Source organism: Triturus cristatus, chromosome 3_2 (genome assembly GCF_964204655.1).
Source record: "Triturus cristatus chromosome 3_2, aTriCri1.1, whole genome shotgun sequence".
In the NCBI taxonomy this organism is placed as follows: Eukaryota; Metazoa; Chordata; class Amphibia; order Caudata; family Salamandridae; genus Triturus; species Triturus cristatus.
The window spans coordinates 216,876,889-216,894,593 of NC_140584.1; the positions used below are offsets into that span (position 1 = coordinate 216,876,889).

A 17,705-nucleotide genomic window follows, 5' to 3' on the forward strand; every position below is an offset into this window, starting at 1 on the left:
GGTCTCCTTTACTCCAAAAGATCAAATTTCAGATTTCTAAGCTACAATTTATAATTGTTAGCAGCATATGACTGGAGAAAAGAAGAATTTGAGTAATGGAAAAATCTCCCTGTCCTAGGTAATGGTATTAAAAATCTAGACCATCAAATTTCTCAATTAGTAAGGATATGAAATTGAAGGAAAACCAATGCATAGCATGCATAGCTGTGCTGATCTAGAAAAATGCATATAGTGGTATGCCAGCAATAAATAGTAATGTGAGAGTGTCCAAATCAAAATGTAGAATGTTCCATAGCTTCTTTATTGTGCTTGTACAGTAGAGATATAGCTCCAAGTGTTACAGGAAAACAACACAGCCTACACATTTTGATCACCAATTAATCAATCGATACATTTGTAGAGCATACTACATACCCGTGAGGGTCTCAAGGCGCTCAGGGGGGAGTGGGGGTGCTGCTACTGCTCGAACAGCCAGGTCTTGATGAGTCTCCTGAAGGCCAGCAGGTCATGGGTCTGTCGTAGGTGGATGGGGAGGGTGTTCCAGGTTTTTGCGGCGAGGTGGGAGAATGATCTACTGCCGGAGGTCGCTCGATGGATGCGGGGGACGGTGGCAAGGGCAAGGTCTGCAGACTGGAGCTGGCGGTTCGGGGTGTAGAAGGTGAGTCGTTCGCTGAGGTATGCTGGTCCGGTGTTGTGGAGTGCTTTGTGAGTGTGGGTGAGGAGCTTGAAGGTGATCCTCTTGTTGACTGGGAGCCATTGCAGGTCTTTCAGGTGGGCTGCGATGTGGGGGGGTCGAGGATGAGGCGTGCAGAGGCGTTCTGTATGCGTTGTAGTTGTTTCTGGAGTTTGGCTGAGGTTCCTGCGTAGAGAGCATTGCCGTAGTCCAGTCTGCTGCTGATGAGGGCCTAGGTGACCGTCCTTTTGGTTCCGGTGGGGATCCATCTGTAGATCTTGCAGAGCATGCGGAGGTAGTTGAAGCAGGAGGAAGAGATGGTGTTTACTTGCTGGGTCATGGACAGTGCGGAGTCCAGGATGACTCCCAGGTTGCGTGCGTGGTCAGTGGGCATCAGTGTAGCTCCCAGTGCGGCCTGCCACCATGAGTCCTCCCAAGCGGAGGGGGTGGATCCGATGATGAGGACCTCCGTCTTGTCCGAGTTCAGTTTCGGGCGGCTGTTCATCATCCATTCGGCGATGGCCTTCATCCCTTTGTGGAGGTTGGACTTAGCGGTGCTGGGGGCCTTGGTGAGGGAGAGGATCAGCTGGGTGTCGTCGACATATGAGATGATGTTGAGGTCGTGCAATCGGGCGATGTTGACGAGCGGTGCCATGTAGACGTTGAAGAGTGTCGAACTGAGGGACAATCCTTGGGGTACGCCACAGAAGATCTTGGTGTCTTTGGAGCCGAAAGGGGGAGGCAAACACTATGGGTTCTGCTGGTGAGAAAGGAGGAGGTCCAGTCCAGGGCTTTGTCATGGATCCCTGTGTTGTGGAGGCATGTGCGGAGGGTGTGGTGGTAGATGGTGTCGAAGGCGGCCGAAAGGTCCAAGAGGATGAGGGCCGCGGTTTCTCCGTTGTCCATCATGGCCCTGATGTCATCTGTGGCGGCAATGAGGGCTGTTTCGGTGCTGTGGTTTCTGCGGAATCCAGTTTGGGACGGGTCCAGGATGTTGTTCTTTTTGAGGAAGGAGGTCAGTTGCCTGTTGACAATCTTCTTGATGACTTTCACCGGGAACGGGAGGAGGGAGATGGGCCGGAAGTTCTTGAGGTCCTTGGGGTCTGCTTTGGGTTTATTGAGTAGGGCGTTGATCTCGGCGTGCTTCCAGCTCTCCGGGAAGGTGGCGGTCTCAAAGGAGTTGCTGATGATCTTGCGGAGATGGGGTGCAATGGTGGAGATTGCTTTGTTGAAGATGTGGTGCGGGCAGGGGTCAGATGGTGAGCCAGAGTGGATGGTGGTCATGATTTTGATGATGTCTTCGTCATTGAAGTGGGTCCAGGAGAGTAGGGGGTCGATGTGGTTGGGGGGGCGGTGGGTCTGGGGTGTCAGTGTCTGTCATGGGGGCCTGGTTGCTGAAGCTGTTGTGGATGTCTGTGATCTTGCGGTGGAAGAAGGTGACTAGGGAGTCGCAGAGGTCTTGTGATGGCGGGATGTCGTTAGTGTTAGAGCTGGGGTTGGAGAGTTCCTTCACGATGTTGAAGAGCTCTTTGCTGTTGTGTGCATTGTTGTCAATGCGCTCTTTGAAGGAGGTCCTTTTGGTGGTGAACTTCTTCAGGGCTGTAATTTAACAAAGACAAAAAAAGATACTGAAATAAAATCACAAATACTACATAATTTACCAAAACTACAATAAACCCAAAACAAAAATATCAATACCCAACTTCCAAAAACAGAGAGAGGGTATTTCATTTAAAACTATTATCCTAACACCTACATTGATACAAAAGGTTCAAGGAATTCATAGAACCATCTTAAAATCACATTAAAACCCCATATACATTGTGGAGTAACAAGCAAACATGACCACACATGTCCCATGTAGTACATGTTACAGCTATATGAAAACACACCCAACTAATTATTCTCAATACCAGTCATAAGAGATTTTATAGCATAACAGGGAGAGATAACAGAGTTCATAGATCCGAAATTAAATGAAAATTATTTGACACACGTTCCAGAACATGTACTAGTAGAATTCATAATGTATAAAGTTGACAAAGTCAACCTTTCCCATTAACATACAATTTGAATCATGATACTGTTTTGACAACAGAAAGGAGGGAAAGAAAAAAACAAATATTGACAAAAATGCAATACATCATTCAATGGAATTTAGTAAGACTCATAATATCAACTAATATATTAATTGTGTGACCAACTATATATCTTTATAACAACAATTATAAAGGCATATCGTTCCTATTTTGCACAGCCAATCTACCATTATATGCCTCTCATGAAGCTAAAGTTCACCATATGGAAATATACCATATATGCGTGGGGTCTCATTATATTACACATCGTTGATCCTTTTAATATCAAGCCAGGCCGCCGCCATACTTGGCATAGTGCCCCTTGTAAATAAGCCATAGTATCAAATAGAAAATAACTTACACTATAAATATAGAACAGTCAGAGAAATTCGAAAAGATACAGAATAAATAAAATGACAACTGCGAAAGCAAGTCGGCCATATTCAAATGAAGTTGTAAAGAGCAATTTCCCCATATTTGAGCTCCAATTTGTCTGATCCAAAAGATATTAAATCAGAATACCCCTACAGATATAACATATTCATATAATATTATAAATCACAATTGCTGTTACTGAAAACCAAAGAAAAGTTAAATCATACGTGAAACAATAAAAAAAAGAGAGCACAAATAAGCCTACAAAATATATCTAACTAATCACAGACCTCCATTCCTGGGTCTTGAACCCCATCGTACATTGCATGAAAGGCATGTTTTCATCCTGTCAGGCTACAGTAGTAGCCTATGTAAAAGGGAAGGAAGACTGTTCTTTACTGATATATGATGCCTGAGTAGAATCCATCCAGTTCCCAAATTCAACATCTAGATGACCTATTCTACATTACCCACTAGTCAAAAAATGTTGTTTAAAAAAATATGTACACACCAAAACCAATACAAAAGTGTTATAAATCACACAAACAGAGGCAACCAGTTATAACAGCTAACAAATTCCAATCTTTTGTTTCCTGTCCCGATCCCCTTCACACAGAAACCATGTGCTAAACCTTTCAAGCTACAGTGTTGTCTAACATAAAAAATAAATAAAATGACAATAAAAAATAAGACAAGAAGGACAAAAGAGAAAAGGAAACAACACGGTCAAAAAAGGTACACATGCTTAGTGTTACTGCAATCAGGCCGTATGCATGTCTCCAATCTATAATCAGCCAGAAACGTAGTACCACAACAATTTATCCAAGGATTGTGAGACTGATGTCCAACTACAACTGTGAAAGCAAGTCGGCCATATTAATATGTAGTTGTAAAAAGCAATTTCCGCATATTTAAGTTCTAAATACTCTGATCCAAAACACACTCAGAACACCTCTACAGATATAACATATTAATATATTCATATGATATAATTAATCACAATATCTCCGTATAAAAAACAAAAACAAAAAAAATCATACATGAAGAATAAATCCAAAAAACAGAGCACACTTAAGCCTACAAAATACATACAACTAATCTCAGTTCTCCATTCCCAGGTCTCAAATCCCATTGCACATTGGATAAAAGCCAAGCGTTGCTCCTGTCAGGCTACAGTAGTTCCCTCTGCAAAAAGGAAGTAAAACTGTTTTTTTTTTAAAATGCTGCCTGAGTAAAATGCATCCGGTGCCACAATTTTACATCTAGATTATGTATTGCACTTTATAGACTGGTCAAACAATTGTTATAAAAAATATGGTATACTCAAAATTATAAATCACCAGGGGCCCAAACAAAAACGCAGAAGACACAGCAAAGCAGCAGCAATCCTAGTGTTAAAAAATGACTGTTACCATAGTCTGTGTTCAGGATAGTAGACAAACCGCAACTCACACAGCATAGTTATAGAAGACAGGTTAGTTTTACCCTACTGATAACTTGTTGTTGAAATAGTAATCCTGTACGAGCGGAACTGCAGATTCAGATATTTGGTGTCTATGCTTGGCTGAGGATCCAATGGCTATTATGACTAAATGCCTCTAAGTCAGAACTTCCTTTTTAGAAATGGGATTCTTGGTCGGCTGAGGTATGCACCCAGGCTAGTCAGGGTAAGCAAGATACAAAATAAGATAACTTGTGCTCACCCTCTGGTAGATTGGCACAGACCAGTCATGCTTATCTAAAAAGGTAGTGAGTAAAGTATTTGTGCAATACACACACACACAGTAACATGACGGATACACCACAAAAAGACTCCACACAGGATTAGAGGAATGGAGAATAATAATCTGAGTGAGACAAGACCAAAACAACAACAATCTAATAAGCAGTAGTCACGATCTGAATTTTAAAGAATAAACGAAATATAATGCTTAGAAGTCACTGACGGTCAAAAGGCTATTTGAGGTCACAAGAGACTAGTGGCAATCCAAAAGTTCAGGCCAACCGTGATGGAGGGCAGGCCAGCTACCGGACCCATGCAGTGCCTGCTGAGAAAGTACCTTGGATGGAGCAAAGCAACGACGCTGAGGGCTCAATGCATCAATCTTTTCCATGCAGTCGGGTCGCTGTGTTGTCGTTAACTCCTTCAGCGCGGCGCGGATTACCGCGCCGTGCTGAAGGTTTGTTGCGTGGGCAGGGCCGTGACGGAGCGGTTCCGTCATACGTACAGCGCGACCGATGCGCATGACGGAACCGCTTCGTCATGCACATCGAAAGGGTTAAGACTCACTGAAGTGAAGGCAATTCATCATCGACAAGTCGCAAAGAGTGTCGTTGTCCAGCCATACAGGCTGTGGAACCTCTGTTGTCAGTCAGTCACTGCATCGGAAGGCAATGCAGCTGAATTTCTCACACATTCGATGCAATGCATCAGTGTTTTATGAAAACAGCTGCAGCACCCACTTCTGAGGGACAGAGATTTGAGAGGGCACCTCAGGAAAGGGTAGGACTAATAAAAGGCAGAGCCCAGCAGAACCAGCATAATTGTAGGAAGTCTTTTGTGGCCCTGAGACTTCAGAAAATAGGAAGCAAGCCTTAAGAGATCACTTGCAGGGAAGTCAGAGTCCTGTCAGCAGAGGAGTCAGGGAGCAGCAGGCAGAAGAGCAACAAGCAGAAAAGCACTTCTTCCAGAAAAGTAGTCCAGTTGAGTCCTTTCAGCAACACAGCAGTCCTTCTGACAGACGTTCAGTTCAAGATCCAGAAGTGTCAGATTTTAAGGGTCAGAGACCCAGGACTTATACCGAAAAGTGCCTTTGATATACGGGGATGATTTCAAAAGAATTCTCTGAAGTGCAGAAGAATCTCTTTCAATCCAGTCCTGTCTACCAGGCTAACCCTGGGGGATAAATCTATACTTTGTGTGTGAACAGAGCCCACCATAGATACTGATAAGTGCATTGATATTACAAAAGTCAAAAAATAACTGGTATAATCCCAACCACCACCCCAGAAAAGACAGAAGAAGGAAAAAGGAAAGAAATCACAAAGAGAACCACCTCCGGTCCATTCCTTCTCTGCGGCACAGTGAAAAGCGAAGTGTCGTTCCGAGAGCTAGGACAGCCTGTGTAGAGGAATCCGGTGCAGTTAGGCGTAAGAGGCGTAAGTATCTCGGGCAGGACAACTCCCGGAATTCTTGTGCAAGCAGAGTGAGGAATGGCTGCCAAAGATCGTTAAAGTAAGAGTATTTCCCGGCTAGGGTATGAGAGATCTTCTCCAAGCCCAGTACGACATATGCAGGAAGTCTAGGGATTTCGGTGTCAAGGTGTTTGTCAACATCGTCAAGTATGTGCGTCTAGTAAGTCCGGAGGTGTTCGCAATCCCATAGAAGATAAACCAGTGTGCCCCTGGTCCCACACCCCCTCCAACAGTCAGCGCTCTGTGTCGCATCATCTTGGTGAAGTCTCTCTGGTGTGTAGTACCAGAAATAGACCAGCTTGGTGAGAGTTTCAGTAAGACCCACATGTGTTGCCGTGTGGCGCGCTCTGTAGCATGCATCTTCCCATTCCTTTGGGCTAAGACTACGTCCAAGATCCCTCTCCCAACGTGCACGCCCTGCATGATAAGTGTGGGTATATCGGGACAGAAGCATCTTATACAGATCTGAGATCAGCTTCTTGTCTGAAGACAGTGTGATGAGCAACCGTTCGTAGGGAGTGAGAAACCTAGTTGCCTGCGTTCGATTGCCAGGGTGCATAACCCAATGTCGCACCTGTAAGTAGAGCAGGCGTTCGGATTCTGGAAGGCGGTAATCGTCCCTAAGCTGTGAGAAGGGGATAATGTCACCTTTAACAAATAAGAGGCCTAAGGCTCGGCATCTTGCCTCTCTCCACAATCGAAAAGACTGCGGGCCCATCCTAGGACTGAAGTGAGGATTGTCAAAGAGTGATGTGAGTGGAGAGGGGAAGGTTGTTAGGTCATGGCGCGTGTTGGCCCGATCCCAGACTGTGAGGGTTGTGCGTGTCACCTGTGAGGCATATAAGTTGGGAGGCGGTGAGATTTCGGAAGAAAGGGAATCTTCACGAGAGATGTAACTGCGACTGCACGATCTTGGAATAGCCAGTGTTTCTCGGATTCAGCCCGGCTCCATTTGACCAGGTGTCGAAGCTGCGCAGTGTTGTAATAGAGCGTGAGATCCAGGATCCCAAGGCCCCCTTCGTGAGGTGGGTGCAAGCTAACTAAATGTTTAATTCTTGCTTTGCAACCTTGCCAAATAAAGAGAGATAGTTCTGATTGTACCTTATGCATCAAACCGATTGGGGGTGGCAAGGGGAGCGTCTGAAAGAGATTCAGGATTTTGGGGAAGATCGGCATTTTAATGGCTGCAACACGCCCAAGCCACGAGATCCGGTAACGTTTCCATCTCTGTAGCTCGGTGCGGATGTGTGTGTGGAGTTGGGAGTAGTTAGTCATCCTCATGGCCTGCAAGGTCGGGGCCAATTGGATACCCAAATAAAGGACAACATCATCAGACCACTGCAGGGGGTGTCGAACCTGCAGGGCCACCCACTCTTGGGGTGACAGAGAGAGGTTCGAAGCTGTAGATTTCGGCAGGTTCAGCTTAAACCCGGATGCGCTTGTGAAGGTATCCAGTTCCTCCAGAAAGGTCCCCAAAGCCCTCCCAGGATTTGCTAGGGTGACTAGCACATCATCTGCATAGAGGCTTATGGTGTGTGTGCCCCCTCCGAAGCAAATGCCAGTGATCTGACGGTGGTCCCTGACTCTTTGTGTCATGGGTTCCATTTAGAGGGCAAAAAGCAAGGGCGACAAAGGGCACCCCTGCCTCGTGCCCCTATTGATAGGGAATGGGGTGGACATGTATCCGTTGATCCGTGCCGTTGCTCACAGGTCTAAAGCGGCATGGGCAATCCTTGGGTCTGGCCAGCGACCCCGGCGGAGTGATGTCACTTCGTGGCTAGTGGCAGAAAGCTCCAGCCCCCGCAGCCGCGGTATCGCCAGCTTCTGCTGTACGCTACTTCTCTGCCACACGGGTCCAGCTCAGAACCGGAGGCACGAAGCACAACCCCGGGAGCCCCAGGAGTCACACCTGGTAAGACACCGATTGTGCCAGGGCACCACTTCTGCCAAATTAGTCGCTTTCGGTGCGTTTCAGAGCCAAGGCTGGTGCTAGAAATCGGCGGGCGGGGGAGAGAAGGCAAAGTACGTCTTAGCTCTCTGCCATCTTGGCCACGCCCATCATATAGTTTTAAATGCTAAGTCAAAGTGGCAGTAAACTGCACACACAGGCACTGCAATGGCAGGCCTGAGACAGGTTTGAAAGTCTTCTTCTGAGGGTAGCACAATCAGTGCTGCAGCCGACTAGTATCATTTGAAGTGCATACTCTGGGTATATGGTATACCACTTTACAAGGGGCTTACCAGTACACCAAATATGCCAATTGTAGGAGAGTAGGATCTGCTTCACATGGGTACCCCACTTTTTGCTGGTGTTTCACTGTGTTTCGACCTTAGTCTGGCTGTGACCCTGCTAATCAGGACCACAGCCTAGCTGCTTCCTCTCTAAAATGGTTTCCATGTACATTAGGTACATATCTAACTGGATTCTGGAGTGCCTTATAAGCCCCTAGTATATGGTATACTATGTACCTAGGGCATAGGTACCTCAGAGGCCTAACAGGGGCTGCAGCATATATTATGCCTCCCCTGGGAAGCACTCCAAAATGACACCACAGGTCTGCTACTGCAGCCTGGGTAAGGTTGTGCTTGCACCCCTTACAGAGGTAAAGGCTACCTATATCACTACCTTATACAGACAAATATAAACCTATAAGCCATTCCTATGACAGGCCTTGACAATCCTGAAGGCAGAGTGCTTGGTTTTATGTGAGAGGGTGCTCAAGCATGAGCTGAGCCCCTCTGCAGCTTTCGGAAATACTTCCTTATGGCTGTTCTGTGATACAGCCATACCATATACTCTTAAGTGCATTATAACCTTGCGGTAAATGCTAACTTTGGGATGGCTGTATCAAAACATGTCGTGTTTGGTGTCAAACGCTTTGGAATACTACCCCGCCACCAGTCCTGGCTGCGGGGGTAGCATTCCACCCTTCTAGAGGGAGAGACATGTTCACACTGGCTAAACCCGGTAGGACTTTCCTAGCCCTGCCATCACAAAATGGATGCCTCTGCCTCAGACACGGGTCTGGCCTCCTGCTGCTGACCAAAACTCCGGCAGGGGAGGCCTGGACAATAGGGTTCCTCTTGAGGGGAGGTGTCCCCACCTCCCCAGACAGGCTGATGTGTATTGGGGCTGGGTGGGAGCACTCTCTGGTGCTTTGAAGTCCTGCACTGGGGGCACACTTGGTGTCCCTGTGCATACTCAAGTTCAAACCGGTTGCAGGGGCTACCTGCCCCTGCTCTGGCGCAAAACTGGACAAAGGAAATGGGTGTAACCACCCCTCTTTCATGGCTCACCCATAGGTGGGGCCTTCGAGTTAGTCCATCTCCTAAACTTAGTATAAGTATAGGAATCCAGTCCCTAGGACTTTAGATTATCCTGGACGAAACTCTGCAATGTACATCCTGGACCTTCGATGTTCTATCCTGACTAGAAGACTGAAGAAATCTCCCTTGGGGTCAAGGAGTGACTCCCCTGCTTGGCAGGCACAAAAGAAGCAACTGACTGGTCTGCAATTCTGAAGCTCCTGCCAGACGCCGAAGTCTCTGCATCCCCAGAGGTGGATTTCCAGACTTCCCCGAGGCTACCCTGAGTCCACAGCAAAGCTGAGGCCCGTGGCTATTGTGGGTGATGTGGAACTTTGACCCCTGGACACCGTGAACTTTTGCAGCAACACTATCTTCCTAGTCCTCCTTGATGTTGTGCTTTGGGCTCCGAGTAGCCCCAGCCTTGAGCACCTCCTGCACTGAAGACTGTTGGCCTCCACTCCACGAGTGACCCGTGGGCCAGCTCCAAGTGCGACCGCTCGAGGCTCCTTCGCGATCACTAGCCCGTTGGCTAGCAGGTCCCCACGAAGGCGACTCCTTTTCTGATTGGGCTTACCTGGTTGCTTCAGACGTGCCCTGACTTACCCTTGCTGGTCTGCACCGCAGTCCTTTCTCTGAATTCCAGTGACTTGCCGTTGCCAAGGCTTATTGGGTCCATTCCGGTCGCCGACACTGCAGCACTCGACAAAGTTCATGGGAGAGCTCGAATCCGGCTTGTGGACTTCATCAACGCCTCCTGGACCTCGTGGCTGAAGAGTCAAGACACCCATCAACTCACCTGAAGCACCCGACATCTGTGGGCATTGGTCCATCCTGCCCTCGGTCACTGGCTAGTGACCCAGACTCTGTCCCCTCTGCTTTCAGGTTCCTTACATCGTAGATCCAGGCTTGGATCTCTTCGGAATCTTCTCATCTTCCCGGCAGCAGCAGTTCTTTGCAGGCTTCCATTGAAATCGACAACGTGACCCGACACCAAAAGACACCTATGCACCCGGCTTCCCTGGGTGAGGTAACTCGAGTACTCCGGTGCTCTTGTGGGTGCTAGCTTAAGTCCAAAAGGGTTTGGTCCAGACTCGATTAGAAGTGTCCCTAGTCTTTAAATTTCCAACCACGACATTGCCCGTAGAAGATAATAGGAACCCGTGGTTGTGTTTTCACACTGCATACAGCTCCCGTGGGTCCCCTGTGTCACTACCTTGGGTGGTTCCTTGGGGTCCCAGCGATTCTAGAGGCAATAGGCCTAGTGTGCCTGTTCCAGTCGTGGTTCTTATACCACTTTTTTGGTATATGGTTTGGTACGCCCCTATAGCCCAAACGTGTATTTGTGCTTTTACTGATGCTTGCTCACTTGTAACTTAAGTACTTCGAACTCCAGTCTCATAAAAAGACTAGAGGGGTGTGTGTTAACCTAAATACATATATTCTAAATATATACCTGGTGTGGTTGTCCTTTCATTAGATCATTCAAGAGAGTATAGACTGGTAAAACAAGCTGCTTTACATTCCTTCAAGACTTAGCCTGAAGGCTGCTCTCCATAGCTACCACTTGGATTGCTTTCATATAAGGTTATCTTTAACCATTCACCATAAGGGGTTGTTTGGACTGATACAAGGTGCCCACTAGAACTAGTGGACAGCATATATCAGGCCACCTTCTCACACCAATCATATAGACCAATGTCATCATGTTTAGGTAGAAGCACGTGCACTTTAGCACTGGTTAGCTGTGGAAAAGTGCTCTAAGGCCAACATGTGAGGCAACAGGCAAAATGGTTGGGGCTTTCCCCCAACCATTTTACCTTTTGTCTCCCATTTTTGCTGATCTAATGATGACAGGTTTAACACCCCAAAACCGTAACGATTACGCAGTACCATGGAGCCTTATTTGGCATGGGATAGCTGGGCTCTCTGCCGGTGAGTAGAGCCGCTCGCTTGTGGACTGGAATGTGGATGGATGGGGGAAGCCTCCATCACTCTTAGTGCACCGCATGTCCATGGGGCACCTCGTGCTAGATCATTTGTAGACTACCTGATTCTGGATCAGGGTTTCGTAAGTAGCTAGGCGGATACCTTGTTGTGATCTTTTGAAAGTCATCGCCTGTTCATAGCTTTTATCTTAGTGCTTGGATGCCTGTGCCACCCTGGGTCTATCTGCCACTAGGCCGGTGGGAGGGATGGGGTGACAGCCTGTGGAAGGCTGCCTCCAACATGTGAAGTGCGGCATGGGGGACTCCTTCCCCTGTCCTTCACCACCAGGTGCTGGAATGGGGGCAAACACCTTGCAGGTCAGCATGGTGAACAGATGGCCAGAAAAGACAACATCGGAGCCGCCTGGATATAAGAAGCCAGTCAGTGGCTCAAGGAAGGGGACTCTTGTGTGCTATCATCGTTGTCATTTCCTGCCAACATTCTGGTCATCAGGTTAGGCCAAGCCACCTGGTCGCCAGGCCGAGCGACCAAATGACTAGCCAAGGACTGACTGCCCAGATGACCAGTCAGTTGCTGTCCGACCAGTGGGCAAGATGGCCTGCCGGAACAGCCAACTCCGACTTTTGTCTCCCCCCCCCAAGATTCTGTAAACCTCCACGATAATGAAAGAAAATGGCTTTCCAGACAGGTTCTATGGGAGACAAGTGGTTGGCTGGGGTTTAACCCTCCTTAATCCCTGGCCCATGCACCAGGAAGGTAGAACACACCCACCCAGGGCTTCTTTAGCTGATGGGCTGGGGTGACAATCCTCACCTTGGGCATGGTGGCTGCAGACTGGTAATGACCCTCATGACCTTCCAGGTTGAGGAGCAGAGACAGGACCCAGTGTGAAGATCCAGGCTGATACAGGGCTAGGTTGGCATCCCCCGCGGCAAGAGCAAGGAGGGGGAGTGTCAAAGCACTTCCCTGAGGCCCCACCCAACCTGCCACACCATCCATATCTGCCCGCAGGAGGGGGCAGACAAGAATGAAGAGCCGGCTCCTGCGGCAGCATACGAGGGTGCTGGCCAGTCGGGGAGCTGGCAAGAGCAGAGAGCAGCTGGGAGTGGGCTCCCCATGCTTCTATCCACCTCACCTGGATGCGGGGTGCCTGGGTGGGACTGGGACCTTCGAGGAAGTGGAAAAGTGGCATGAAGCCACCATGATGGCAGCGCAGCTCTTCCCGATCAACGAGAGAGCAGCTACTCAAATATGCACAAGCAGGGGTAAAGCACCCCATAATGCTTTGCAGGGCCTGGGAAGGCATGCAGAGGAAACTGGCTTGGTTGTGGCGTGTGGTGACCCCAGGACGATGGGGTCACTGCCATTTATGTGCAAAGGTGCAGGGGGAGCTGCAGGAGCAACACAGTCTCCCCTAGCACGAACGTGGAAAGATCCCAACCAAAGTCTCTGGGGAACTTGAAGGAAAGAACCCCTCAAGCTGATGGCTAAGTCTACATTGATGTGTGAAAGGCTGAACATGGATTGTCTTCATGGAGACACCCCTTAGGGGTGGAAATGTGTAATTGCACTGTTGGTGGTTTTACTTAATGTTGTTCCTTATGGGGACTGGAAGTCACATGCAATAGTTGAAATGATAAGTAATTTGGATATATGTTGCTAGCCATGCCTGCCAGGTTGTAATTGCACAATCATGGCATTATAAATGTGAAGCCTTTTAGGGGCTTTGATTGTCTTGCATTATACCTGCTATCAGATATGTTAAGTACCTGTCATTCTATGTGAGGCCTAGACATGTATTCTTGCTACTGCGATAGTTGAACAACCAGACTGTCAGCCACTGTGATTAAAGTGTGTATATTTTATGTTCAGTATGAGATGCTCAGTCAGGGTTATGTATCACTATGGCAGGTGGCCCCAATAGAAATGTCTGATGAAATAACGGGATGGGCTGCCGCTGGGGTGGTGCAAGTGGGAAGGGCCCCGCTCCAGGGTTTGGTCAACCCACTGCATTTGGGGGCAAGATGATGTTCATACATGTGAGTGGTGGTATGCAGGAGGGGTGAGAATTTTACGCAATGTTAAGAGTATTTCCAAAAGCTTGTAAATTGATGCATAGTATTGAGTAGTGTGTATGTAATAAATGTACTCTTCCTTTTTATAAAGAAAAGTACAGAATGGACAATCAATTATTGAGTGTTATTTCTGAGTACCTGTAAATAGCGATTACTAGCCTACACTATCTCCCCTGAGTAAGCCTGAGACTGCTCTGCAATGCGCTACAAAGGGGTGTTTGGTTCCCAGTGAAGGACAAATGTAGACCCATTATTTATGCAGGCCTCACAACTAATGCGTCATTTTCCAACATTGGTGTCTAGCGGCGGGAAACATAGTATCCCATTCTGGTACGCATTGACAACATTTGATAATTCCAGTTTTTCCACACATTACCTAAGCTGAAATGAGCACATAATAGAGCACAAGGCTCTGAGAAGGGTTAAAAGGTTTGGTTAGGTGAAATAAAGGTATGGGAAAGGAAAGCCCAGTGCACACATATGTCATGTGAAGATATTATGGTTTAAATGTTAAACTGTATTGATATGACTGAGTTATGTTGATTATAATGTGATGGCAGAATAGGACTTTCCAGGAAATGATTGCATACAAATGTTCTAAGCCATATTGTTCCCTTTGAACCCTACACACACTACCTCTGCATGAGGCGGGAGTCTGGGTTTCCTGCAGCTTGTACAGTTCCTGTAATCTGCTTGTGAGAGGGAGGCAAAGCCCTGGCTTTTTCCTCTGAAGCCAAGGCTCCAGGCTCAAGGCAGGGCCAAATCCATACCCAGGCCAGGGTGGCGTTGGACCAGGCAGGATTCTGGTGCTCCTGCGGCTGAACAGTTCCCAAAATCCTACACCCCAGGAGAGGCTGGTGAAGCCATGGCTATTGCCTGGGAAGTCAAGGCTCCAGGCACTGTGCAATTTCACCTTCTCTACCTGGGCCAAGTTGGCATTGGGCCAGGAAGGAGTCTGGAGCTCCTGTGGGTTGGACAGCTCCCACAATTCCATCATAACAGGCTTTTGCCTGGGTTTGAAGGGCACTAAGCACGGCCACCTTCCCTACCCAGGTCAGGGTGGTATTAGGCAAGGGAGGAGTCTGGGCTCCTGTTGGCTAGACAGCTCCGGTAATACCCACCCCCTGTAAGAGGCAGGCGAAGCCATGACTTTCAACTAGGAAGCTAGGGTCACAGGCAGGGTCACCTTCCCTACACACAACAGGGTGGCATCGGACTGGGGAGAAGTCTGGGGCTCCTACAGGTTGAACAGCTCATGTAATCCCCTTCCTCCATGAGAAGCAGGCAAAACCATGGCTTTCCCCTGAGAAGCCAGGGCTGCAGGTGCTGCAGATCGACGCATATAAATTCTTCCTGCTTCCACGGACAGAGTAAATCTACAGTCACACGCGCAATCACACATCATACGCTAGGGCCCATCACACTAAATTCACACTATTACTCTATCCACACTGAATATAGGAGAGAAAACCTAAACCAATCTGCATCTACGCGGTCGATGCGACTTTAATGACATTGTCCCAAGTCATGATTTTAAACATAAGAAATTCATTTGAAACTCAATAAATGACAAAGAATAAACACCCGACACTGGAATTCAAACAAATGCTTGTTTATCTAAATTAATTCAAATAGAAAGTCAAACATTAGCAAAATCGTTATTCTCATAATTACCTATTCTAGCTAAATGGGTCAGGACAGGTCTCTCAGTAAAGTCTCTTGAGCCGCCGTCCTCAGCATAGGAAACTTCCAAACGCGATGACCACAAGGAAAGAACGAACGAACACGGACCCTCTCTAGTCTAACATATTTATAGGGAAAGTTGCAAATAAAAGTTACAAACCAATGTTAGATATCCATTGAGCCACTGAGCAGAGCTAGCAGGAAAGGAAGTCTCTTGGTTACATTTAGAAAACCTCCGCTCAGGAAAAATCACAAAAATCAAAAAACACGGAAGAAGGAAACTCAAGTTTGCAAATGTTTCTTTCGTAAATGCTCTTCCTTGATATCTTAGCAGAGCCACCGCAGGCTGGTCATTGTTCATTGTGGCTTTATCCTTCTCCAAGGACTGTTGGAATTGTTCCCGGAGCTGCTGTCCTCACGGAAAACTTTCTACCCAGGCAGAAGCTGCGGTCAGGTGACTCTCGACCATGTTCAGCAAAGCCTCTCATCAAAATTCAATCACTCGAGCGCAGGCTGTAAATGGCAGCCATCTTGTTTTAGGCCAAAACGGACCATCTTAATTAAAAGAAACACAAACAACGTTACCACATCATAATGATTGAACAGTGTTAAACCCCATTAACACCCTTATGTGTATGTACTTATCTAGCCTTCTGCAACGTAATAAAGCATTAGTACACGTTATTTTAAACGCACAAACACAAAACAAATAGCACTTGCGACACTCATTTAATAAAACCGCACATTATTATTAAGCAACATATATGCATCCCACGTGTAGTTTCTCTCATTAGTAATGTTGGTTAACCCGGACAAAACAAACTATTAATTAATCGTTACAAATTAGTAATTTTAAATCATAACATATTGACGAAACTGGAGCTTAAAACTCGATAAATTTTCAACAGAAAACTCTGCTCCAGCACAGGCACCAGGCAGGGCCACCTCCCCTACCTGGGCCAGGGTGGCATTGGACAAGGAAGGAGCCTGGGGCCTTTGCAAGCTGGACAACTCCCTCAATTCCCTGTTGGAGGCCCGGTCCCCGTAGGCCCGTGGTGCCAGCCAGCAGGCTGAGGCTCATACTCTGGTCAGGGCAAACCCTCACACAAGGGTTTGCCTGGTTTTAAGACAGCCACTAGTTAACTTGTCAGCATCCAGTGGGCAAAAGCAGGGCCGGACTGGGAACAGAAACCGGCCCTGGAAAACTGCTCAGTCGGCCACCCTGGGAGGGGAGGGAGGTGCGGCGAGATGTTTGCTAGAGCCGGTTTCGGCCGATTTTGTTACAGGGGGCCGATATTGCCGTCCTCCTGTAACAAAAATGGCCCCCCAGGGGCTGAAAACCATTCCCCACCCGGGAAACCCCCGGTACCCGCTACAACCAGTCCAGCCCTGGGTAAAAGGGTCACTTGTGTCATTTTCATTCTCAAGGCCGTTCCAGCCAATGTACGAGTATAGGGTAGTGAACCACATAACCAACCCTGCCTTCCTAATGTGAATTCCTGCCAGGCCTATCCTTAACATGCAAAGAATCTTCGCTACCTCTATCAACAAGTAGATATAACGCACAGCTACATAACAGCACATGAAAAAAAATTGCATTTCAACGGTTTAGCTAGAATTACAGCTGTTAGTTGGCAGCACAAAACAGAACTCCGTGCCAAACATTCACTGTGGAATTGGGAAATGTAATGTTTAATAATCGACTACTGTCTGGGAACTCATTTCTGCTGGAGACAAAACCACACCTTCTGTCCCGAAATGCCCTTCGGTGTGGGTGGAGCTGTTGAAAGTTTGACTTGGCAGGTTCGTCTAGTGTTTTTCAAAGTTCCAGATATAAGCAGCTCCCACTCTGAGATCGATATTACCTAAGTGAAAACGCTTTATCATTTCTGAATAACATCTCCAGAATTGTAATCTTTTTCTGCGAACATTGCTTGCTGCAGCCTTAAAGGAAATTATCATAGTGGAGTAAGGAGTTATGTAAGTCTCCCACTGTTTATTTAACACATGTGACTATTTTCTTTGCTGTACATTTGGGTAAACACATACTAGGTATTAGCTACAATTAAATTCGTATAGTTGTATCTACGTTCGTTTATAAAAGCGTTATATATTTATACTAACATGCAGATTTACATACTGGATTTAAAATAACTAGTTAATTTCAGACTTTGCAAGGCTATCCCTGTTTGTGACTTTTATTTCCTATTTTGAATCAGTACAAATCTTGTAAATATAGAGTGTGTCATTCGTAAATTCTACTATCCATGATTTGTTGATTATCCAACAGTAGAGAGTGGTTACGAATGTGTGTTTTTCATGATCTGCTGTACCAACAGTGGATGTTTGAACGTAAATAAGCTACTGATC

The 17,705-nt window shown here is 47.0% G+C and overlaps 1 protein-coding gene across 1 annotated transcript in view; it reads left to right on the top strand.

Annotated features, from left to right (window-relative positions):
• The first annotated feature begins 17,186 nt into the window (after positions 1–17,186).
• Positions 17,187–17,705, top strand: part of LOC146857043 (histamine N-methyltransferase A-like) — a 300,289-nt gene continuing 299,770 nt past the window's right edge. Inside the window, exon 1 of the mRNA XM_085647536.1 lies at positions 17,187–17,315. The gene's annotated coding sequence lies outside the window, so the exon portion shown is untranslated. The remainder of the gene's footprint in view (positions 17,316–17,705) is intronic.